Source organism: Zeugodacus cucurbitae, chromosome 5 (genome assembly GCF_028554725.1).
Source record: "Zeugodacus cucurbitae isolate PBARC_wt_2022May chromosome 5, idZeuCucr1.2, whole genome shotgun sequence".
In the NCBI taxonomy this organism is placed as follows: Eukaryota; Metazoa; Arthropoda; class Insecta; order Diptera; family Tephritidae; genus Zeugodacus; species Zeugodacus cucurbitae.
This window is the reverse complement of record NC_071670.1, coordinates 30,597,780-30,624,115: the sequence shown is the minus strand read 5'-3', so window position 1 is coordinate 30,624,115 and position 26,336 is coordinate 30,597,780. Positions and strand designations below refer to the sequence as shown.

The 26,336-nt window shown below is 36.2% G+C and overlaps 1 protein-coding gene across 3 annotated transcripts in view; it reads left to right on the top strand.

Moving 5' to 3' along the window:
- Positions 1-16,344: 16,344 nt before the first annotated feature.
- LOC105216462 (sex peptide receptor) overlaps positions 16,345-26,336 on the top strand; it is a 105,471-nt gene continuing 95,479 nt past the window's right edge. For all 3 annotated transcript variants that reach the window (XM_011190957.3, XM_054232591.1, XM_011190956.3), the window contains exon 1: positions 16,345-16,868. The gene's annotated coding sequence lies outside the window, so the exon portion shown is untranslated. The remainder of the gene's footprint in view (positions 16,869-26,336) is intronic.

Here is a 26,336-nt window from a genome sequence, read left to right as displayed (position 1 = left end):
GTTTTATTTTTAATTCTTCTTCTTCTTAACTGGCGTAGAAACCGCTTACGCGGTTATAGCCGAGTCCACAAGACAAGTGAAGACAGGTCCTTCTCCACCTGGTCCTTCCACCGGAGTGGAGGTCTCCCTCTTCCTCGGCTTCCACCAGCGGGTACTGCATCGAAAACTTTCAGAGCTGGGGCACTTTCATCCATTCGAACAACATGACCCAGCCAGCGTAGCCGCTGTCTTTTTATTCGCTGGACTATGTCTATGTCGTCGAACAACACATACAGCTCATCATTCCATCTTCTGCGGTATTCGCCAATGTTTAAGGGACCGTAAATCTTCCGCAAAACCTTTCTCTCGAAAACTCCTAGTGCCGTCTCATCGGATGTCGACACCGTCCACGCTTCTGCACCATAAAGTAGGACGGGAATGATGAGGAACTTGTAGAGTTTAGTTTTTGTTCGTCGAGAGAGGACTTTACTTTTCAATTGCCTACTCAGTCCATAGTAGCACCTATTGGCAAGAGTGATTCTGCGTTGGATTTCAAGGCTGATTATCGGTGTTAATGTTGGTTCCTAGGTATACGAAATTATCTACAACTTCAAAGTTATGACTGTCAACAGTGACGTGGGAGCCAAGACGCGAATGCGCTGACTGTTTGTTTGATGACAGGAGATATTTCGACTTATCCTCGTTCACCACCAGACCCATTCGGTCTTGAAACCTTCAGTTAGTCGCCGGATCTTTTCGTAAAATTTTCGAGCATTACCCCTGTCGGCCAGCTTGTCAAGCTCTTCATACTCACGCATTTCTGCCTCTTTCTTTCGTTTTCTGCAAATGCGTCTCGCTTCCCTCTTCAGCTCTCGGTATCTTTCCCATCCCGCTCGTGTTGCGGTCGATCGCAACATTGCGAGGTAGGCAGTCTGTTTTCTCTCCACTGCGAGACGACAATCCTCAGCTGTTTTTTTGGCTTTTCCGAAAGCCAATGGTTTCGGTTGCAGCTGTACGTAATTAGTTTGATATGCCGTCCCACAGCTCCCTTATACCGAGATGCTGATGAGTGCTCTCAGAGAGCAGGAGTGCAAGTCGAGTAGAAAATCGTTCGGCTGTCGGTTGTGATTGCAGCTTCTCGATGTCGAACCTTCCTTGTGTTTGTTGACGTGTGCGCTTTTCTACACAGAGGCGGGTGCGTATCTTAGCTGCTACAAGATAGTGGTCCGAGTCGATGTTGGGACCACGAAGCGTACGCACATCAAAAAAACTGGAGACATGTCGATCCGGGGACAGCCAAGTAGCTTGATGGATTTTCTTATGCTGGAATCTAGTACTATAGATGACCATATTTCGGGCCCCGGCGAAGTCGATCAGCCTCAGCCCGTTTGGTGATGTTTCGTCATGGAGGCTGAATTTTCCGACTGTTGTGCCAAAGACACCTTCTTTACCCACCCTAGCGTTGAAATCGCCAAGCACGATTTTGACATCGTGGCGGGGGCAGCGCTCATAGGTACGTTCTAGGCGCTCATAGAAGGTATCTTTGATCACTTCGTCCTTCTCTTCCGTCGGGGCGTGGGCGCAAATCAGCGATATGTTGAAGAACCTCGCTTTGATGCGGATTGTGGCTAGACGTTCATCCACCGGAGTGAATGCCAGGACTCGACGACGGAGTCTCTCTCCCACCACGAATCCCACACCGAATTTGCGCTCCTTTATATGACCGCTGTAGTAGATGTCACAAGGACCCACCTTCTTCCGTCCTTGTCCCGTCCATCGCATTTCTTGGATTGCGGTGATGTCAGCCTTTACTCTTACGAGGACACCAACCAGCTGGGCAGAGGCACCTTCCCAATTAAGGGTCCGGACATTCCAGGTGCATGCCCTTAAATCATAGTCCTTTATACGTTTGCCGTGGTCGTCATCAAAAGGGGGTTTCTCATCCGAGGCCTGTGTTTCTTATTCACTGGTTATTCGTTTTTATGTGGTGGGTCCCAAGCCCTACGCACAACCGCATAAGCGGGATTCGCCTTCTCACTTTAGCTCGCTTCCAGACGGATGTCTGTTGGATACCCAGAGGATACTTGGTCTAAGACCGGAAGTTGTGAGCTGCTTGAGCCACATGTAAAAGAATCGTTCCTGGCCACTCCCAAGTGAATGGCAGTCAGAAACTTTCCTCACTTACGTGAACTTCTACATATGACTCCATCCTCCTTATTTTTAATTCTGGTTCGATGTTATTTGATTTTTTTCTCTTCCTTCATATGTCTTCTTCATGTTGTTCGTTAAACCGAGTACTTACAAATCTTCGATGTTCGTTATTTAAGGTACTCAATGTGACAAATTTGCTTATTCGTTATAAGCGGTTTTCGTTAAACCCTGCACCAGGGTGCCTATTGCTAATAGAGAACACAGTGTCGTGACTGTGGCAAGGGTGGTCTGATACAACTTCCCCATGTGGCAATCGCGAGATTGCTAACTAAGGTATGACGCCATCGTCGAGTGTTTGTTGCTCCTCAAAAATACAGCATTCAAGATATAGCCTTACTGGCTGGATCAAGGTATGACCTGTTCCGATGATCAAACTGACTGGGGCCCTCAAATAGCCCAGTATTGGAAGGAGCTTATGGATACCTGGCTGGTGGATGAACATTTGTCAAGGCTCTAAGTTTCGAAGAACCCCCAGCAGAACGATGATGATGATGGACACGGATTCTGAACTCAATAACATGGTCTCAGACAGTGAGATAGGTGAAGCAGAGGGAGATCCCATGGAGTCCTCGAGTGATGTCGATAGTATTGAGCAAGATGAGTACTCATCAGACGGTATGACGAAGAGGCAACATAGAAAATCGGTAAAGATAAATCGGTAATTCTCAATTATAAATAATCATTCTTCATTGGGGAGAAATTGCGGTCGTCCTTATTTCTGTTCATCTTTTATAAAACTATTTATATTGATTTAAAGGGGGGCGGGGATAAGGTTTGACAATTTTTTTTTATAGCCATCAACATCTCAAGAATATTGTGTTAAAGTTTTAGGTCATTCGGAGAAAAACTAACGAAGTTACAGCAGGTTGAATAACGGTACCTCTAACTTAGGTTTGCGCGCCTTCCAGATACCTGCGCTGAGTGTACAAAACTTTGAATCGATTTTCCCAAATATATCATTTTTAAAGTCGGTGACCAGCCTACAGAAAAAACTACTGCATCGATCGTTTTCAAATTTTTAACAAATATTCTACATATATATAGCTCTCGAATGACGTAGAGTTTTAAATTACATTTTAATTACTAACAATTTTACAACAACAAATAGGTTGATTTTTCGTCTAAAATCGTCATTTTGGTTTGAAAATGGTACCAAAAATTGAAAAAAACTCACTGAAAACTGAAAATTAAAAAAAAAAGCATTTTGATTTTTTGGTTTCGGATGATCCAGTGATGCTGTAGGCTGGTCACCGCACAAAAACTTCTTTTCGAGGTGCCTGCAGAGATCGACGATGAATCCGTTATTCCTCGCTATTTTCCGATAAAACTTTTTTTAAGTATCCTTCAAATGTTGTACTTTCATATAATAATAAGTAAAATAAACCTACAGCAATAATTTTTTCTAAAAAAATTCATGAAAAAAGGTCTTTTTTCGACGAAACAAACCTTACCCCCCCCCCCCTTCTTAATATGGACAGATTTTATAAAGTATCATTATAAATATTTGAATGGAGTATTCCTAAATTGTTGCTTCAACTTTATTTTTATCTGCTGCGTATTGAAATAAGATTTCAATCACTGTTATTCAACATGTCAGCAACTAATTTAGAGGCGATTATCGTGCCCATTAAACAAACATAATTAAAGAAAACGCACATAACGGTATGCATACGTAGAATACATACCTACATACACATGTTTAAATCAAAGCCGCAGGTTCCACATGATGTGAAAAAATATGCTTAATGCTGCTAATGGGTGTACCGAAAAATAATATTAATTTGCCGTTAAAATTAGTTTAACATGCATATGTGTAAACAAATGTAACAATAAACACACACATGCACCGAAATAATTGGTATTAATATGGTACTGTGTACTATGAGGAGATGCGCGTAAATGGCAAATTAGCAAATACAAACACACAAGCACACAGCTGTGTATACTTGTGCACGGCAATTTGCATGCCTGTCTATGCAGGTGTTTATTTATATAGTAAAGTGTTGGAAAGCTGGCGAATCGGTGGATAAAAAACACTCGGCCAGATGTGTATTGTAGCTGTGAATATTTATTTTTGAAAGCGTTTTATTTTCGTTAAAAGTGCTTTTCAGCCACAGGTTCCAATACGTCAACGGGATTTATTATTCTTGCTAAGTTAGTTTGTTATTGAATGCTTTTTTGGTTGAAATTTCTAAAAACAAAATAATATTGAAAATATAATGCCATTTTACTATCGTTAAAAATATATATATTATTATTCGGGAAGTAAAAAAACAAAAAAAAAAAATTAAAATTTATTTTAAAATTATAATTTTATCTTTGTATGATCAAGTAAAGTAAAGAAACTATCGAGCTATAACTGATTATAATGTTGCTATAAGACCTCTCTCAACAATAGCATTATCCGGGCAATAAACATTAAAGGTTTCATATTCCCCTATATATAGGTTTATTCATAATATGACCAGGAAAAGAAGATCAATAATAAGAAATAAGCAAACAATGGACTAATGGTATTTAAAGAATCCAAGACACTTAAATTTTAAAGAACCACTTTTTGTAGGTTTTGAAATACTACTAATACAGGATGTAACACATAATGACCATAAGGGGTATGAATAGTAACAGACTCCAGAGAACACATAACGATGGGTTGCCAAACCATACGGACGCCAAATTATTATGGATTCGTTTGTGATCTATTCTTGGATATTTTGACCCCATTTAAGCTTAAAATGTATTTCTTAATATTTCAGTTCCCATAGAGGTTTTGAGGAGTTATGAGCAGGGGGTATATGGCTTTGAATGAAAGCTGTGTCTAATCAGACTGAAAGATATACAATATTGGTGACAAAAATTGTACAAAAATAAATTATAGTATAAGAAATTGGAAATAAATGGAAGAAAATGCATAAAATTGTATTTTATTTTTGAATATCCATGACTTTGCTGATTTTTCGTGAATCAGTAGAATTTATATTTTCATATGTTATCTCTTTTTCAAAGTCGCAGCCAATAATGTCAATAATGACTAAGTAATATTTTGGTAATTTGCTATAAATGCATACATTACTCAGATCATTGGATAATGTAGTAAAAAACAAATGTGTTTTCATTGGCAGCCGTTAGTGAAGAATTGGCTACATCATTTAGTTTCTCCCTTCCCAATGAGCTTGTAATAATGCTGGTATTTTTGTTGTACACAAGTTAGTAACTTGCCTATTATGTAAGAGTACTAGGGTATAGTTGGCGGTGTACAAATCATGTCTACTGTATTAGTATTTGGAATATTCTAAAAACTCGGATCATAAACCTGATATAACAATTCGCATTATATTTCGTGGTTACAGTGGTATCAAAGATGTTCAATGTATCATCAGTAGTCGGTTAGTATACGTAATACGTAATAGGGGTGTAAAGTTGAAGTGATAGCAGTAAACTTTAATAATTCAACTATTTGTGCTACATCATACAAATTTACATATGTATATCAGCACATAATTATGAATTTACTTGCGAGTGCAATACTAGACACATAGTTTAAATACTACTGCCATCAACACCTTAATACTTTCCTTATCGGAAAAATGACTCAATAAAAATGTTTCATTGCAAAAGAAGGTACGCACTAAAAGAGAATCTGTCGAGAAACTTAAATCAATATTTTTTTTATTTAGAATAGGAGGCCTGCCCTGATCTAGTAATGAAAATGCCATATTTTTTGAGTAATTCTGATAATTTTCTACCTTGGCCTCGGAGCGATAATCACTCATACGCTTCGCTCACGCAAACTAAAAACTTTGTCGCCGTTTTAGGTTTCACTTAGCAAACAAATGCGTTTATGCGTTAACACATATGTATATGTGTGCGTACATATATACGTGTAAATGTGCGTGTTTCTGATTCTTAAAATAATTCACTTGCTTACTTTACTCACACCTTGCCTTACAGAGCACATCAATCATGATTTCAACTTGTATGCGCACATAAGTATAATATCATTATCAATCAGCTCGTATGTGTTGGTGTGTAGGCATTAAAAGCGAAACGCATACGTGCTGCTGAAAGTCCTTTTGTACATACTTATGTGTACAAAGCAGGCATTAGCACGCAGGATATCTGAGAGTCACACACGTACATACCAGACATAAATACAGTCTAGGCCAAACATATGTGTGTGTGTGTGTTCGCAAGTATACACGACACCGTGCATAAGGATACAACATGCACTCACATCTTCCTTGCGGCGGTCAGTGAAACTCAGTTTCTTTAATACCCAATGCCTTTGGTGTTAAGTCGGTTGCTCTCCCTATCATTTTTATTGCGACTTCCTGTTGAGCACACACACACATACATGCTTACAGACTTAAATAGATACCATATGTATGCATTAAGCTGATATTTAGGTTCTTCGTAACATCTTAAAGATATGGCGCGTGCATGTGAATTCAAATTGGCACATTTTGCCTTTGCCTTCAAGAAAGAAGAAACTGCCAACAGCTTTCGTCAGTAATTATGATTAACGTAGTAGCATTTGGCTCATGTGTATGCGTATATAATATATATGTAGAGCATTTTTGAGCGAACGGATCACCGTGAATCACCAACAAAGTGATTTTGGTTTGATTTTTGGATTTGGTAAATATTTCTTGAAGCGACAAAACCGTAAATAAGTGTGTGAAAGATTTAGGAAATTTTTCAAATCTCTTTTTCCTTCATGCAGTGCAAAAGCAATGTTAAGATAGTCGTGTTTTTATGTATTCTTATTTTCTTAATTCTTCTAATATGAAATTTATTAAGTTTAGCGTCCTCTAGTAATGTAGGGGCCAGAAATAAGTTGGTGTTAAGATGTGAAGGCATTGGTAACTTTGCGCTTTTGAATGTTATAAGAAGTAGTCAAGCTAATCACTAAAACGATTCGGATAACTTACGTGTATATATATTTAATATGTATGTATATCCGTCTGTCCATACAATTTGTTTAGGGAGAAAGTGAGAAGGTTGGTACTGCATATGGGCGGAATATAAGCTTGGTATGAAGCTGCAAATAACTGTCTAAAGGATAACACTAGATTTACACGATAGGATGTTAGTGAAGGCGTATACGTGAATAAGATTCAAAACTGAACATAAAGTAAGATAACAATAAGATTTATTAACATTACCTAAAAGGTTCATGAATTTCGGCAAATAATCGCACACATTAGAAGATCTTCATAATTTCGTTTAAATTTATACCATTTATGACCTTAAAAATTTTATGAAGTTATTAAGTTGTTGCTTGCAAGAATGGACGGACGTACAGACATTCGAAATTCTTGTCTCGTCTTTTGATATATATAACCATATATCCATTAGATACTTAGATTTATTTTTAAACTCTCGCAACAAAAGTTGCTAAAGAGAGTATTATAGTTTTGTTCACATAACGGTTGTTTGTAACATCTAAAACTAAAAGAGTTAGATATAGAGTCATATATACCAACGTGATCAGAGTGACGAGTAGATTTGAAATCCGGATGTCTGTCCGTCACAAATATTCCTTGGCACCATAAGAAGGTTAAGTTCGAAAATGGGCGGAATCGGACCATTGCCACGCCCACAAAATGGCAAAAACCAAAAACACATAAAGTGTCATAATTAAGCCATAAATGAAGTAATAAAAGTAAAATTTGGAATAAGGGATCGCACTAGGAGGGGGCATATTTGGATGTAGTTTTTTTGGGGAAGCGGGCGTGGCCCCGCCCACAAATCGGTTATTTGTATTTAACTCGCAAACCAATAAAAGTATATAAACCAATCTGCAGTCGGTTTCTTACGTACCCCACCACACACCACGTAAATAGTTGAAATCGGATAATAACCACGCCCACCTCCCATACAAAGGTTAGCTTGGAAATTACTAAAAGTGGGTTAACTCAGTAACGAAAAACGACAGAAACACTAAATTTCACATAAGAAATAGCAGAAGGCAGCGGTACTCAGATTTTTTTACAAAATGGAAAATGGGCGTGGCATCGCCAACTTATGGTTCAAAAACCATATCTCAGAAACTACTCGACCGATTCGAATGAAATTCGGTATATAATATTTTCTTGACACCCTGATAACACGGAAAAAATGGAAAAAAATCGGTTCACAACCACGACTACTTTCCTTATAACTCAATTTTGAATTCCATCTGATTTCTTCACTTTATAATGTATTCATAAGGAACCAATGAATATAGCGGAATAAAAATTTACACAAGTACTGTATAGTATATGATCTGTGGCATCACTTGTAAAAAAATTGTTGAAATCGGACTATAACTTTGAAAGACCCCAGATATCATGTTGAACTCAGCGCCTAAGGGTAAATTTTAATGTAATTCAGAGGAAATTGTTTTCTTCTAATAGTGTGTCTCTGTTCCAAAAATTATTAAAATCGGGGCATAACATCTCCTAGCTTCCATATACCTAATTATGGGTTTTTCAAAAATACGACAGGTTTTATTCCGCATATACATATGTATTGGTTAATATGTGAGATATCTTAACAAAATTAAGTGAGTAGTATTGGATATAGTGTACCTTGCTGGTGAAAATGAATGAAATCGGTTCAGGAATTAACTCAGGCCTCATATAAGTATAAAATGTTCGGTGGCACCCGAACTTAGCTTTTCCTTACTTTTTTTCACAATTTGAAAGTATCAAAGGAGTGGAAATATTTTCAGGTGTTGGAAAAACTTTATTAAATATAATAGTTGTACGGGATGAGAACTAATGTCTAGTTTAAGTTCTGTATTCAAGAATCTATTGGTACCAAAAAATCACTGATTCCCATACTGCATAGTCAAGGTATAAATCAGAAAAGTATCCAGTAGGTTTGATTTATATAGCTATATAGTGATTTGCAAGATATGTACATAAAACCTATTTGGGGGCGGGGTCACGTGAACTTTACTAAAAACTGTAGATGTCTCTCCTTCTAGTGGCGGATGGACGGACGAACCAACAGTCAGATTTTAGCGTACTCCTGATATTTTTGATATATACATATAAACCTATAACTAACTCGTTTCGAGTTCTCATCCGATCAATGGTCTTAGTCGCAATTCAAATCCATTGTTATGGTTACATCCTGTTAATGGGGTTTTGAATCCGCGTTTATTGCATTCTTCGCATCTGATAACGGCAACAGTTTTTGTTTTCAAACCTCGAGAGAATACCTGCTACAGAGAAATCGTTAAAACTGAGGTATATTTTCTAACAAAATACCAACTATAAATATTATATTGTAGAGTTGGAAGATCTCTATAATGGAGTTTTCATTCAATTTGTTCAAAAATGCTAATCTTTAAAACGATATATTTATTACACTTATATCGTATGCAGTGAGAAATTCTAAACGCTCGATATTTGCAATATTTGTGGTGGCTATTAAGTCTGAAAAATTCTGTGAATAATCTAGGATATATCACTTTAAATAGCACGCTCTCGTCTACAGTGTCAGAGTCAGTGCAATATAAGTACAAACAATGTTCCTTGCGTGTTTGCAGGCAACTGTTGTTGCACTTGCTTTGGATTCATTGGTGCACCTATAAGTGGCACTTTGTGAGACGAGTTCACGCATACTGAACTAGTGGTGCCCTTTTGAACTGCTTGTTATATTTCATCACAAAAGAGTAAAGGAAATAACAAACTTGCATTCGTTCGTGTATGGCTGCATGTGCGCCTCACTTCGTGGTACATTCCTACCGTTTACCCTTAGTGCACTTTATCTGCCGCTAGATTTGCTCATTTATTTACGTGCTGTTGGCCGCTCAGTGGAAACTTATCAGCTACCTTGGTCGTCTTGCAGCTGTGCTACGCTTCTATGTTGCTGTTGTATACTGCAAAAGTACCTGCACTGGCAGTTTTCTAAAATATATTGTATTGCCAGCCATTTTAAGACGCCATGCTGTGCACTTTTGGACATAAATTGATACAGTAGTGAACTAAGTTGGCGTTTTGTAAGCAGTAATGTTCTGGAATATTTTTCATGTTCGATGTTGTATACTATAGAGATTTATGTACGGACTATGTGCATTCCATATGTTTATACGGAAGTTTATCCATAAATGTGTAGAATTGTACACGCGATTGCATAGTGATTTATAAATTCATATACTTGATACGAGTAAGTATGAGTATAAGTACACTTATAATCCATAATTTGCACAAGTCGCAAATAAATATATATGTATGTATGTACAAACTGGTGGAATTTCTGATTGAGAAAAATATTAAATATACTTGTTTAAGAATAATAACAAACAAAAGGTATATGGTGGATGAAAACTAAAAATATTTATGAAATAAATAAATTGCGAGAGTATAAAATGTTCGGTTACACCCGAACTTAGCCCTTCCTTACTTGTTATATTTTAAGGTACTACTCGACTTGCTCTGAGAGCACTCATCAGCATCTCGGTATAAGGGAACTGTTGAACGGCATCTCAAACTCACTACGTACCTCTGCAGCCGAAACTTGGATTTCGTCAACGACAAAAAACTAGCTGGGACGATGAAGATTGCCCTCTCGCGGCGGAGAGAAAACATACTGCCTACCTCGCATCGTTACAAACGATCACAACACATGCGGCATGAAATAGATACCGTGAGCTGAAGAGGGAAGCGAGACGCATCTGCAGACAAAAAAAGAAAGAGGCCGAAATGCGTCAGTACGAAGAGCTTGAGAAGCTGGCAGACAGAGGTAAAGGTCGAAAATTTTATGAAAAAATGAAGCGACTTACAAAGGTGATAATCTGGTAACCGATGTCCAGAGCATACTGGGATTATGCAGGGAACACTTCACCGACCTACTGAATGGCAGTGAAAATGCAACACCTGGAGAATGCGAACCCGATTCCTCAATCGATAACGTTAGAACAGATGTTCCATTAACCGACCATGAAGAAATTCGAATAGCAATTACCCGCTTAAAGAACAACAAAGCAGCGGGGCCGAAAGATTACCGGCCGAGCTATTCAAATACGTCGGCGAAGAACTGATATGGTGCTTGCATCAGCTTCTTTGCAGAACATGGTCGGAAGAAAGCATGCCTGACGATTGGAATCTCAGTGAGCTCTGCCCAATTCATGAAAAGGGAGATCCCACAATCTTGCCAATTACCGTGGGGTAAGCCTCCTAAATATCGCCTATAAGGTTCTTACGAGCGTACTGTGTGATAGACTAAAGCCCACCGTCAACAAACTGATTGGACCTATTCAGTGTGGCTTTAGACCTGGAAAACCCACAACTGACCAGATATTCACCATGCGCCAAATTTTGGAGAATACCTGTGAAAAGAGGATCGACACACACCACCTTTTTGTTGATATTAAAGCTGCTTTCGACAGCACGAAAAGGAGCTGCCTTTACGCCGCGATGTCTTAATTTGGTATCCCCGCAAAACTAATACGGCTGTGTAAGTTGATGTTGAGCAACACCAAAAGCTCCGTTATGATTGGGAAGGACCTCTCCGAGCCGTTCGATACCAAACGAAGTTTCAGACAAGGTGACTCACTATCGCGTTACTGCTGGAAAGGATTATACGAGCTGCAGAGCTAAATAGAGAAGGTACAATATTCTATAAGAGTGTACAGCTCCTGGCGCACGCCGATGATATCGATATCATCGGAAGCAACAACCGCGCCGTTAGTTCTGCTTTTTCCCGCCAGGATAAGGAAGTGAAGCGAATGGGTCTGGAGGTGAATGAGGACAAGACGAAATAACTCCAATCATCAAACAAACAGTCAGCGCATTCGCCTCTTGGCTCCCACGTTACTGTTGACAGTCATAACTTCGAAGTATTAGATAATTTCGTATACCTGGGAACCAGTATCAACAACACCAACAATATCAGCCTCGAAATCCAGCACAGAATCACTCTTGCCAACAGGTGCTACTTTGGACTGAGTAGGCAATTGAAAAGTAAAGTTCTCTCTCGATGAACCAAAATCAAGCTCTACAAGTCGCTTATCATTCCCGTCCTTCTTTATGGTGCAGAAGCTTGGACGATGTCAAAATCAGATGTGACGACACTAAGAGTTTTCGAGAGGAAAATTTTACGCAAGATTTATGGTCGTCAGAACATTGGTAACGGCGAATACCGCAGACGATATAACAGTGAGCTGTACGAGTTATACGACGACATTGACATAGTTCAGCGAATAAAAAGACAGCGGCTACGCTGGCTAGTCATGTTGTCCGAATGGACGCTGAACTGCGAAGAAAAGAGAGAAGTGGCGCATTGTCATCGATTCGGCTATAACCGGCTAAACGGTTGTAACACCAATCACATACATACATACATTTTAAGGTAGAGTTAGCTCGTTATGCAATATAATCCAACCATTACTCTTACACACACCGAATCAAAGGATGAAGCCTAAATCGCGGTGCGTAAATACTTTTGACGCAAAAAAAAATTGTGTAAATACTTTTGACCACTGGTAGTCCTCAGTTCATTTGACTATTTCTCTGTTATATATCCAGCTATTCCAATCAAACTGACATCGTTCGCTTTGGAATAGCATTTTGTTACAACAGCAACAACAAGTAAGGAAAGGCTAAGTTCGGGTGTAACCGAAAATTTTATACTCTCGCAATTTATGTATTTAACTTTATTTATATTATATAATACATAATTTGACCCACATATTCATCATATATATTGTGTAAAGTTCATTGAAAGTTGGAAACCCTAATATTAGGTTAGAAGCACCGAGGTCCTCATATTCGATATATGGGGCCTTGAAAATCTATGGTCCGATTTCGGCGATTTTTGGAATGGGGCTTCCACACATCGATATCTTCACTATTGCTTCCTTTATATATTGTAAATTTAACGATTCAGATCGTCTTCAAAGTTCTGGTATATAGAAGTAGGCGTGGTTGTGAAGCGATTTGACCTATTTTCACAACATATCATTGGGATGTAAAGAAACTATTACAAACCAAGTTTCATTGAAATCGGTCGAGTAGTTTCTGAGATATGGAGTAAAAAAATTATCCAAAGAATATCAATATTCGTTATATCATGAAAAAGAGAATGGATTGCAATCATACGAGCAAGTCTGGTTATATGTTTGCAAGATATGTACGAAAAATCTATTTAGGAGCAAGGCCAGGCCCACTTACTCGCAACTATTTCATTCATAGATCGGAGTGGCATCTTTCCACTATACCAAATTCTACTTTTAATGCTTTCTTTGTGACTTACTTAAAGTAGTTTTTAGGTTTATGGTTTACTGGATATTGTAGACTTGACAATGGTCCGATTTTCAATTCCATAATTTGGTAAATATAACATTATATCTCACACGTTTTGATTTGGGTGTTGCAAAGGGCCGTTAGGTGAACAAATCTATTATACTCGCTGCAACATGTTGAAAGAGTAAGTAAATTATTAATGAATATTATTTAATATGACAGTCATATTAACTTACTCACTTGATTTAATGCTAAGGTCACCCAACAGAGTGATATTGTGGTCTTCCCTAGTAATTTGTGATGCCGCAAACTCCTCAAAATGTATGCCCAAGACGCTTAAGTGACGACAAGCCGTTTTGAGCCTTTTACGAATTTGATGAGGCAACTAATTTTTATTCGGGACAGTTCAACTGGTTCTCCAAAGTTTTTCCTTTCAATATGTTTAAGCCGCAGTCTAGTGAAAGCTGGATAATGCAGGAGAAAGTGGTTCGATTTCTCACTCTTACCTTCTTCCATGCAACTTTGACATGTAGCCCCATCGGGCAGTGTCCAGTAAGGATTCCTATAATTACGACAAGCTGAACCTTGCTAACATCAAATAGTTCAGTAGATCTTCTGAAATTCACATTAGGCCAGAATGATCTTGCAGGTTCTGGTCGTTGTCCAAAGCCTACCGTGTTCATTCGACGACCACTGATCCAACACGGATAGGAGGATAGTGGTGCACCAGCCTCTTCCCAATCTGATGAGATTGCAGCTTGAGTGCTCTTTAGCGCAAGCTCATCGGCTTCGCAGTTCCCAGCGATATCTGGGACCCAAACGTGTCTTATACTAAAGTAGATAGAATCTATTGGTAGTGAGGCCATGCACTTCTTGACTAGCGTTTCTATAGTAGACTGACAAAAAATACATTACGATATGCAATCTGCGAATATGACAGGCTACTCAGTCGCCAGTCGTATTTTGTTGCATATTATCTATTACTTTCAACTTAATTACTTCTAATTAGAATATCCAGAAATGTCAAAATCAAAATACTACTCAATATATATAGTAAATATATATATTTTATTTCCTTACATGTAAGTGAGACTATATGATAAAAATAATAATCGCCGTTCATTTAGCTGACCTTACCTACGACTACTGAATTATGAACGAAGAAGGAAATTATGCATTTTGTGTATGAATTTGTATAAATGATAAAAAGGATTTCGCAAATCCTGCCATGGAATGGCGGTTTATTCTATTTTTTTGTTTATTTCTCAAATTTCAGAAGAGTTTTCATACAATTACATAAGAGTACTCATTAAATGCTACAATATTAACATTAAATACTATTAAATATAACCATATAGAAATTTTTAGTTCACCTTATATTAAAATAAAATACTGGTGGATCTTAAAAATTTGTTTACAGTAGTCGTACGCTTGAAACTTTAACAGGAATACCACAACACAGGTTTCATATGTATGTGTGTTTATTTGTATGAGACTCCCTTAGAGTTTATTTACATTAAACTCACTCGCTGTATTTTAAATGTACATTTACTGCTTTTTGCTAGTTAAAGATATGTTTATCTTTAATGCAGGTTAAACAGCAAATCCCAGCCAAGTAAATTCAGTTAAATGGACTATAATGCAATTGAAACCAACTTTACCACATGCATGGAATACACACACATGCATACATGCCTTAAAGCAACACATGCACGAACTTCATGTTGCTATGAACACGCTCGAAAGTATGCTTGCGTTCGTATACAACACATAAACACACATTTATTTGTAAGTGTATGTATCATTCGTACATATGTATATTTTGATGTGTCAGTATTAATGTATTTGTGTTGTTGCTCGTCACCGGACGCAATGTGCTGACATGCGAGCTAACGACATTTCACTCCTGGCGGCACAACACACGCACACGGGCGATAAAATTCCAGTAGTCATGCTGTCAGTCGGTTAGACAACCAGGCATTTAGCCACCGCACTAGACAAACCTGTAATCAAGACGAACAGATGTCAATGGCCACAGCGCTGTGTGTTGCTCGTTGATTCGTAGAAGATGATATCCCAAATAAGAAAAGTGCGCGAATTAATACATACATACATACATATGTACACATGTACATGTGTGTGTCTGTTTGAGAGGTTAACTTAAATGCTTAGGAAACAAACGAAAAGCGAATGAACGACAAATAACAGCGGAACAAGTGACTGACTTTGCAAAGGAAACGAAAAGTCAGAAGTTTTGCTGCGTTGAAGTCACGAACGCCAACGTTGGCGGTTTAAATACAAATTAGGATAATAAATACCTAAATGTAAAAAAGCAAACAAATGAAACCACAAATAAAGTCAAACATATTTCTCGCATGCGAGAAAACAGCGGGAGAAAACAAAAACAAATGGTGGATTATGAGTTTATGCTGATGAGTGTATTTAACTAAACCGTATTGTATGAAGCATTCGTGCAGCTATGAAGGCAAACAGCTACAGCCTTTGTTTACATTACAGCCAGCGGTAGCTTTTGCTAAGTCTCCATATACCCATATACGTGTGTGGGTGGGTGTGTGCCCAGTGCAAACATATGCTGAGCAGACGCCAATTTGTGCGCCCGCTTGTTGAGGAGGAGAAATATTTTTATTCGCTCACTCGTTGTAAACAACAGCGCAAAACTGGGAACAATTGCGGATGGAGAGAGTGGATAAAAAGAGCAGAGTAGGTTGAGAAAATTGTTCTTGAATTTCCCCAGGAAAATTATGTATTTTTTTTCTCCACGAACACTGAAACCGGGAGCACTTTGAATCAGCTGTGACTCGCGCCTAGCATTTGTGATAAGAAACTGTTACCACTAAGCTTATTGTGGAAGCGCTCGGCATTCGTTGTTCGCTGTTAGGCTGCTTCGTGCTCGACACTCAACAAATCACACAGCAACGGCTACTTTTTGGGGTTTGCCACACTTTTGTTTTGAACGATAAAATCAACGGTGTGCGATTGTTTTGATTCAGTTGAAACGGGTTTCTAGCGGCATTCGGTCGCATGCAGCAGCAATTCTTTAGTTGTGGCTAAGTGGTTAATGCAAGCAATTTAAAATAATATGTTTGCTTATAGTGCATAGTGTCTATATACAATAACAGAAATATTTAAATTCGAAAAACGAAGCATTTGAACGGAAAACCGTTAGTTTAACATATAATTTTGTGTGTGTGTGAAAATTGTTATAGCTATTGCAAATTGTTATAGCTATTACATTAATTAATACTGAGTTTTTAAACTAAATATAAATAAGTGTTTGTGTATAAATGAGTTGTAAATTAAAAAATCTGTGGAATAATTTACTGTTATTGCGTTTTGTGGTTAATAAATGTCAGCGCAAATAATTCTTGGATTTAAAAATTAAGCAAACATGTACTTGTGGATTACGGCAACTAACTAGTGGTAAGTGACAAATTACTATTGATGTTAAAGCGAACATATTTAATTCTTGTTAACGGTTGCTTGGAAGTCAGAAGTACCAAAAACTAATAATAGAAAAATATGAGGTCCTATGTTCCATCTACGAACTCTGGGAAAATATATATGTATAAAATATGCCAAATAATATGAAATAAAGAAACATTTTGTTGTTTTTGTTTGTTTTGTGCTGAATCAAAGTAATTAAAATTTTCAAATGTTTCCAGGAGAGTTTTTAGAAAAAAGCGCACTAAAAACTATTAAAATTTGATAAGAATTTAATTGTGTGCATTGTTAAAAATATAGTTTTAGTTCAAGGAGAATTTAAGCTTGATTATTTACCATAATATATCAAAGAAAACTAACGAATATTCATGGAAAAACAATGGACATTTTATTTTGAAATTATACCAAACTACGATCTAAACCCTTGTGTATTTTAGCCCTTTCTGGGTTGCTGGTTAACTAGCAAATGTATTTATTAGTTATTTAATATTTAAATTTAGATTTAGACGTCAGTTTAATTTGTTTAGCAAAACCATAGCCATACACAGTTGAACTTTTCTAACTCGGATCACCATAATCTATAAAAAACTTCGAGTTATATAAGTTTTTAATAAAACATAAAATTAAAAAAAAAGTTTTATATATTTATACACACCTTTAATTATTTTATTCGCATAAAGGTGTTTGCTTATTTGTTTCAGTGAAAAGAGGTTCTAATCTGTTTAGTGCTTACTTATCAATTAATTAATATTAGGATTTTATAATTGCAAAGGACATAATTTTCGAATGGCGCTCGAAGTCATATTTTATCATCCATCGTCCACCTCATTATTATCTGTCATAGTAACATTTGAATGTATATATATATGTATTAATATTTCTGCAAACAAATTGACAAACGACGATGACGTCGTCCCAAATGGAATGTTGACCAAATCCAGCCGTTCGGAAGAAGTTTGCTATTGGATAAGTATAAAATATCACAATTCAAATCATCCATACAATCTTCAGTTTAGGATGATGATATTGGTAAAATTCCCATAACGCGTTCTTTTTGATTTTTCTGTAGAAATTGAAACACGAGGATTTATGTTGAGAGAAATCCAGGAATCACCCATACATATAAATGTTGAAAACTCTCAATACGGTTGTGGTATATTTATTTGTTTTTTTTTTTCGTAAAAATTGTTAGTATGGTTATTATTGCTTCGAAAGTACCAGTCTTTTAAAATTTCATTTGAGTGTATTAAACTTAACTTTTCAGTACTTATTTATTGGAAGGTAATATTTAAGGTCGTATACAAGGTAGGAAAGTGTTTCTATGTTAACTAGTGAGACAACTAGTAATAACTAATAACCAGACTTGAGGTTATTATTATTATATATTTGACATATTTGCTTCCATTGATAACATAGTTATCAAATTTTTGTTGGATAATGTAGTATTGATTGTTGTCTAAATAATTATATTTTTGGTAGAGATGATTCTGAATGTTGGGGGTATTTTCTAGTTACAGTCTGGTATGTTTTCTGACTAGTATGAAGTTCCACTAGAAAGAATATTCGACCAAAAATTTGTATACTTCGTATTTTCATATTCATAGTATAAGTTGATAATAATGTGGGAGCTACTCTTGTAAAATGCTTTGCCGTTAGGTGTTAAAAAAATTCAACTGGAGTCGACATTTAAAAGCAATTTATAGAACAATTTAAATTAAAATATTTCAATTTTGTTAATATTCACGTACTATATATAATTGCATAGTACGAGATCTTTAACAGCTACTTTAAACGAAATTTTAATTTAATAGTTTGCGATTCGATTGTATAGCTCTTCTGTAACAACTTACAACTATTACATAATTTAATTATTTTGATGTACATACCTAGGTTATATTGAATAAATCATATTGAAGTTTTATTAAATTGTAATGGGGTAATTTTGTAGTGATTTTTAAGTGAAAATTGATATACGCTACTGGTGCATAGGGCTACTGGTGTATAGAATCCGGTCTACTTATACTGGCTACTATTATAGAATTCTGCGTGTGGTTCGCTATAACAAGAAATGGTAGTCATATATAATAAACATTAAAAAGAGCTTCTCAGTTACTTAACTGTGGTATCCTTGTATAATTCATATATACATATATGTAAAGGTATACACCTGCCCCGCGGCTACTATACACCCGCTAGTAGCCTTACATAACTGAGGTGTAAGTATTAAGTTTAATTTTAATGGGACTTGTAAGAAATATCCATATCCTTGAAATGCACTTTATTTACTTTCAATTATTTATATCACTCCTGCACATATTGTCGGAAAGGCACTCAAAAAGAAGCGTTTTTTAACTTTTTATGCTCTGGGCTCCACAAAACACTCTGAAATGAACATGAAATGAAATGAAAAAATGTAATAATGTGCAAAGTCGTAAATTTTTATAAATGCCATAAAGTAAGCGAGTTGAAGAGTTAATAACTACTTCCTTTTATTTTATAGGCCACTTGCAAATAATAAACCTATTCAAATGTAAATACCTGCTGCGCCCAGCAGAATTCTCTACTCGTCGTTTATTCCTTATTCCTTTGGTATCGTAAAAACTTTCTGCAAGTAACGCAATATGACCACAAGACAAGCCTGCGGTTATTTTCCATTTGTTGCGTGGTCAATCCTTACAATTTACACTCTATAAATTTTACGGTGCGCATCAAAATATAAAATATTCTCATGTCCACACTTCATATTTGTGCCGCCGTTTATAGCTTTAAATTCTTATGTCGCTGAGCATTGTGTATTTATTTTTGCAATTTCGCAAATGTGATAAGAAGCAGTATACACATTTGAGTGTGAAAAATTAATGAAGGTCTCCAAACCAACATTACCACAACCACAATGCCAATCTCGACAGATGCCGCGCGGTTGACATCTATCATCCGTAACAGAAGTCCTAAAAATCTGCAAAAGTTGCAAGTGGACCATTGTTTGCGTGTTAGAAAATTAATTGTTTTCTGCGTTGAAGCAGTAGAGAAGGAAGAGTGGAGAAATGGTAGAATTCTGTGAAGAAAGCAACGACAGTGATTACTGCCTTACTCACACAATTGAATGTGGGAATGTGTATGTGTGTATGTGTGTATGTGTGTATTGTAATGCTGAAAACATTTTTCGAGTGCATTGTGAATGACATTGATTGAAGGTGTTAATTTCGCGAAATGCGAAAGCATTTAATTTATTTCTTATGTAATGTGAAGGGTGAAGTAATTGTAGTTCAAATGGATACACGATATTTGTACAATCATAAAAACTATAATACAATCGAAGCCGGTAGCAACACAACGTGGCCTTAACTGTGTATCAGTGTATTTACAGTTACTAGCTAGCACTTGCACATGCAGCTAATGAGGAGGTCAAACACCGTATATGAGTATCTGCTATCTATTTCTCTCATGTGTTTGCAATCTCTGACGTATAGCTTCCGTTGATGCATCTCTCTGGCGACGAGTTATTGCAGAGCGTACATTATTCGAAAAATTGTAATTTGTTGTTTATTGTCCGAATAATTTAGTTGGGTCAAATTTTAAATTTATTGCATAGAATTCGTATTTATTATAAATTCTGTAAACTTGCTATCTTATTTCTTTCAATATATGTAACGGGTGATTTTTTTGAGGTTAGGATTTTCATGCATTAGTATTTGACAGATCACGTGGGATTTCAGACATGGTGTCAAAGAGAAAGATGCTCAGTATGCTTTGACATTTCATCATGAATAGACTTACTAACGAGCAACGCTTGCAAATCATTGAATTTTATTACCAAAATCAGTGTTCGGTTCGAAATTTTTTATCAACAAATTTTGTTCAGCGATGAGGCTCATTTCTGGTTGAATGGCTACGTAAATAAGCAAAATTGCCGCATTTGGGGTGAAGAGCAACCAGAAGCCGTTCAAGAACTGCCCATGCATCCCGAAAAATGCACTGTTTGGTGTGGTTTGTACGCTGGTGGAATCATTGGACCGTATTTTTTCAAAGATGCTGTTGGACGCAACGTTACGGTGAATGGCGATCGCTATCGTTCGATGCTAACAAACTTTTTGTTGCCAAAAATGGAAGAACTGAACTTGGTTGACATGTGGTTTCAACAAGATGGCGCTACATGCCACACAGCTCGCGATTCTATGGCCATTTTGAGGGAAAACTTCGGAGAACAATTCATCTCAAGAAATGGACCCGTAAGTTGGCCACCAAGATCATGCGATTTAACGCCTTTAGACTATTTTTTGTGGGGCTACGTCAAGTCTAAAGTCTACAGAAATAAGCCAGCAACTATTCCAGCTTTGGAAGACAACATTTCCGAAGAAATTCGGGCTATTCCGGCCGAAATGCTCGAAAAAGTTGCCCAAAATTGGACTTTCCGAATGGACCACCTAAGACGCAGCCGCGGTCAACATTTAAATGAAATTATCTTCAAAAAGTAAATGTCATGAACCAATCTAACGTTTCAAATAAAGAACCGATGAGATTTTGCAAATTTTATGCGTTTTTTTTTTTAAAAAAGTTATCGAGCTCTTAAAAAATCACCCTTTACATCGAGACAGAATAAAAACTAGCGAACTTTCTATTTTTCTTACTTGCCTCATCAAGTTTGTATGACAATTCTTATTTAGAGTTTACGAAGGGCACTCATTCAAATTATTCTATTCTTTAACATCCATACTAACTTGAGACTCTATCTTTTCTTTAACCTTGTGTCTAGTCCAGTTCTACTTAATTTTATGGTAGCTGTGAAGTAATGTTTAAACAAAGCAAAAGCTATATGTACTGTTTAGTAAATTAGTACAGACAATTTGTTAGATTTGGAAGAAACGGAACTCAAAAGACACGGAACTAAAAAAATTTTAAAATATCGATGTAATTATGATAATTAAATTTTCATCACACGTGATGGGATTCCTTGGACAAGTGATCTATGAAAATTCCAGTTCTTTTCTGAATGTGCTAAATCCACCTCGATATTTCTTTCTCATTCCAATACCATAAAATCATTTCTTATGACAGTTGTAATAAAACTGTAAATATATGCTGTATGAAAAACTTTCACCTTCTCCCTTGGGGGTCATAAAAAGCGAGAATTCTACTAACACACATTACACACAAGATTCAGCCCATTATTTCCCGCATATTTGTATAAGGCAAAATATACTTTTGGAAGAGTAAAATGCATGCGTGCGGCCGGAATATACATATGTATAACATGATAAAATCGTCTTTACAAACATATTAATCATACGAATATTTGTACGTATGCACCACGTTTACCACGTGTGCCAAGGCGGGCATAAAAACACAATTAAAGACAACCCAATGGCTACGAAGATTTTCCATGATATGTACGTCCTGTGTATGCGTATGTCACCGTATGTCAACAGCAAAAGTTTCGCTCAAAACAAACATTAACCTAAAGATACCATTAAGAGTAAAGAAAAATTTGACGACAGTACCAGCCACCAGCCACCAGTCACTGCTATAACAAGTTACACGAACAAGTAACAAAGTTCTTGCAATCTGCACAGACAGCGCACGAAACGTGTGAGATTTGCCATTGTCGTCTATGCGAACTACTGCTAGGCGACACATAGCAAAAGCGGAGGTTGGCAATAACAAGCGAAAACCAGGCAGCTAGTCAACCGAGCAAGCAGCTTGTCGTGGCATAAAAAATCAGACCAACATAAAAACATTTACAATTGCAACTGGGTGTGTAATGTCTTCATGTGCGCAAGAAGTATGCTTGCGTGTGAAATGGATAAGTGTCAGGTTTTGGTCTGCCATACGTTATATTGTATTTAAGTCTTTGTGTCTTGGAAAAAGTGTGAGTGCATTTGCACGTGTCATAAGAAGTGCCTCTTTAAGTAAGAAACAGATTTCGTGCAATATTAAATGTGAGAAGACACATAAGTAGATATAAGATGAGATTTGTGGTTTTATTGCTCGAAAATAATAGAAAAGCATTATAAACACGAAATGTTCTTGAAATGCAGTTTTTCTGATGTTTTCAAAGCATTATCTTAGTTTTAAGATTTCCAGATTTAAAAGAAATATTCAAAAAAGATTTTACTTTTGCCTTATACTTGCGGCTTTTTAGTAGCATCCTGTTAGCCGGAGATTTATAATAGCTCGGTAAAAGTTCTTACTATTACTATATGATCTTATCTTTTTCCTCGTTCATATTCTTCCTTATCGTCATGGAATGGTTCAAAACATAATTATTAATACCAATACACCACTTATATAATAATTAATAATTAAATCTATTTTCAAAATAAAAATATCGACTAATACTTTCTAATCGGGTCCGCTGGTAACATATAATTATAGTTTTAAAGAAGAATCAGAATCAGAAGTCAGACATATTTTTGAAATGGATTATTGGTATTAAATAAAAAAAAATTAAGAAGAAGTTCCTGTACATCGTATAATTTTCAATATAATTAGCAGTTTATGTGGCAAACATTAGTTATTATAATCCAATAATTTCAGTTGATAATCGAAATAATAAAACACAAAAATCTATGTTAGAAAAATTGAAATGTGAAATAATCAAATTTGTATCTCTTTTTTTAAATAATTGCTTTGAGTATTCTAAATTTCATATTACTAGAGAATATTTTAATTTCTTAAAAAAGACTTCAACAGTTTAAATGGTAAAAATTTATTAAATCCTCGTCAATCCTTCATCAATCGTGCTTTGTGTAAATTAGTTTCTCCAAAAAAGTACTTGACCTCTTATAAAAAACTGAAGGAGTGTTTCCAATTGAATACATTTTCTTAAAATTACTTTGTCCATTAACATTCCATTATAATAAAGAGCCAAATGACCATATGCTTAAATATGTGGAAATCATATTTCATCAATGTTATTTACATAATGTTTACCATGTATTGCTTTTTTGGGCACTCATGGCGCCTTGCACAAGCATTCTAAAATACATATGTAAACTGAAATAAATCTCGGTGGCAAATATTTTTGCAGTTTCGCCTTTGCTTTACTCTATCAACTCAATATATCATTATTGTTTTAGTTCTTTTTGTAGAAACTATATTTCGTCCATAACTTCTGCCAAAGGCAACAGCTGTGGCATAAGTGACTGTGAAAAATTCGCAAAAAACAACAACAAAGAAGTGGAGAAAAAAAAAACACATTTCGTTCAAATAGGCTGCACAGGCGAATTCACCAGCTTAGTTGAAAATTCGTTGATAATATGCAAGCAGCTATAAAATCAATATGACGCGCGAACACCCACAAATGGTTTTATGGAATGCCATGTCCCTCCTCCTCCTCCTCTATACTAACAATCGACAGTGAGACATCAAAATAGTTTGCAACTGGAGAGTTTTTAGTAAAATTCGGTCAGTTGCAAAGTAAACTAGTTCTTAAAGAGAATTTAGGTTGGAACGGAACTAGTCTGTAAAAGAACAGACCTATACCAATTACAAATACCGATCTATTAAGATGTGAAATTATAAACTTTTATTGAGTAGTCTTTTCACACTTTCTCGTTTAACGATCAGCTATTATACATTTTGTATTCGATTAAAAATTAATGTAGTAAAATAAGATTTTTATTTTCGATGGTAAATCGATCTAAATCAGTCATGAACTGAGAAGACAATAGACGTGCATTGAACTTATCCAAAGGCAGTATTTGTTTGCACGGACAATGAGTAGTCTTCTATAATGTCCACAAGGGCCACTAGGGTTATTAATTTGGAAGGTAGTTTACTTATTTTCACTGTAGGTTATGCATAAATATGAGAATATATATGTATACATATATGTAGCAAGGGAGTGCTGTGAATTGGTTAAATATTTGCTAATGTATGCATTAAAAAATCTGCTCTTCCAATTTTCCATTTACTTTCGCTTTGGTTTCCAAACTTTCTAAGCAAACACTGACACACGTATCACACATATATGTACACAATTACCACGTTCTGTGAAAGTTGCATCCTTTTTGTTTATGCTTGGTACTTTTTAGTTTTTTATGTCATGCTTGAAAGCAGCTTAATTGGACACTTGCTTGTGCAGTGTTTGCTCACGCTTTTGCCAGAAAATACATAAATTGTTATAAATGAGCAAAGTTCTATTTAAAATTGTAAATTTCAAATAGTATTAAATCAACTGCTGTACCAGCTGTTTGCCGCTTAACTTGGACCGGCTTTTTAATGAACCAACTTAAATGCTGTTGCCGCATGAATGTATAAATTTGGTCTACGTTTTCGTTTTTTTCTCAGATGGACTTTATTTATTAGCTTGGATGTGCGAATTTGTACTAATTTGTTGTGGCGGTCTAACGGAAGTTTGTAGTCGAAATGGCTTAATAGGTATAGTCCAACTGAGTTCATATGTTAAATCGTCTAAAATAAGTTTTTCGTGTGAGATATTTATTTGTGGCATAAATTAAAAGCTGCTCGCTTAAATAATTTGAATCGGTATTGTCGTGAAATTACAAACTTATAATAATACACGAGAGGTTTTAAATAGACGTTTAGATGGCAGACTAGCTGAAAAGCTCGTATAATTTCTAGAAGAGCCACTAGGATTAAGTGCATATGTTCTGGGTTAATCCTCACTGCTTAAGATAGGCTGGCTTTAGGGTAGGGCAAGCGGGGTGGTATCTACCATACACTGAGTTATCATCCACTACAGGCTACAGATTATAGTTTCGTATGACAGTTTGAGTAAGGTTAACACCTTTGGATTGTCAACAAGAAACGTCATCAAGAAACTTGAAGATCGTTAGTACGACGTCATTATAACCTCGACAGCTGTTTAAAATCTTGCCTTCATATTAAATTAGAAATTGATACGTATTGAGATTTACATGAGATGATTTTCGTGAGTGTTATCTGGGCTCTGCGCTAGGTGAAACAAACTTTCGTATTTAAACCTCTCATGCTCGAATTAAAATGGGCTTAGCTAAATTTGTTTTAGGACAGATATATAATTGTCTCAACTCAAATATTAAGTGATAAAAAGTACAAAGTCGTTTGTATCCCTGGTTCATTAGTTACATGTTGTTGGCAACATCTAAATTAGTATAAACTAGCAGACCACTTCGGTTTCGAACGGGCTTAAACAAACATTTCAAAAGTTATAAGTTTTTACACACTTATGCACACTCTCCCATACATATGTATGTACTTTTCCGTTTCTTGCATGGGACCATTTTAAAAAAGTAAAATGAGGAAAATTCGATCATTATTATATTTTATTTGCAATGAGCTAAAACTTGATTACGACCTCTAGTCTTTGGTGACCGTTCATTTTCTCTCTGATTATGCAGACTTTGGGAACGCTCAGAGTTCGACACCCTAGTGCGAGATTTTAAATTTCTAATATTTTGTTCTTCTAACCGCAGCACACGCTCCGTACTCGACTCTTAAGCGCGT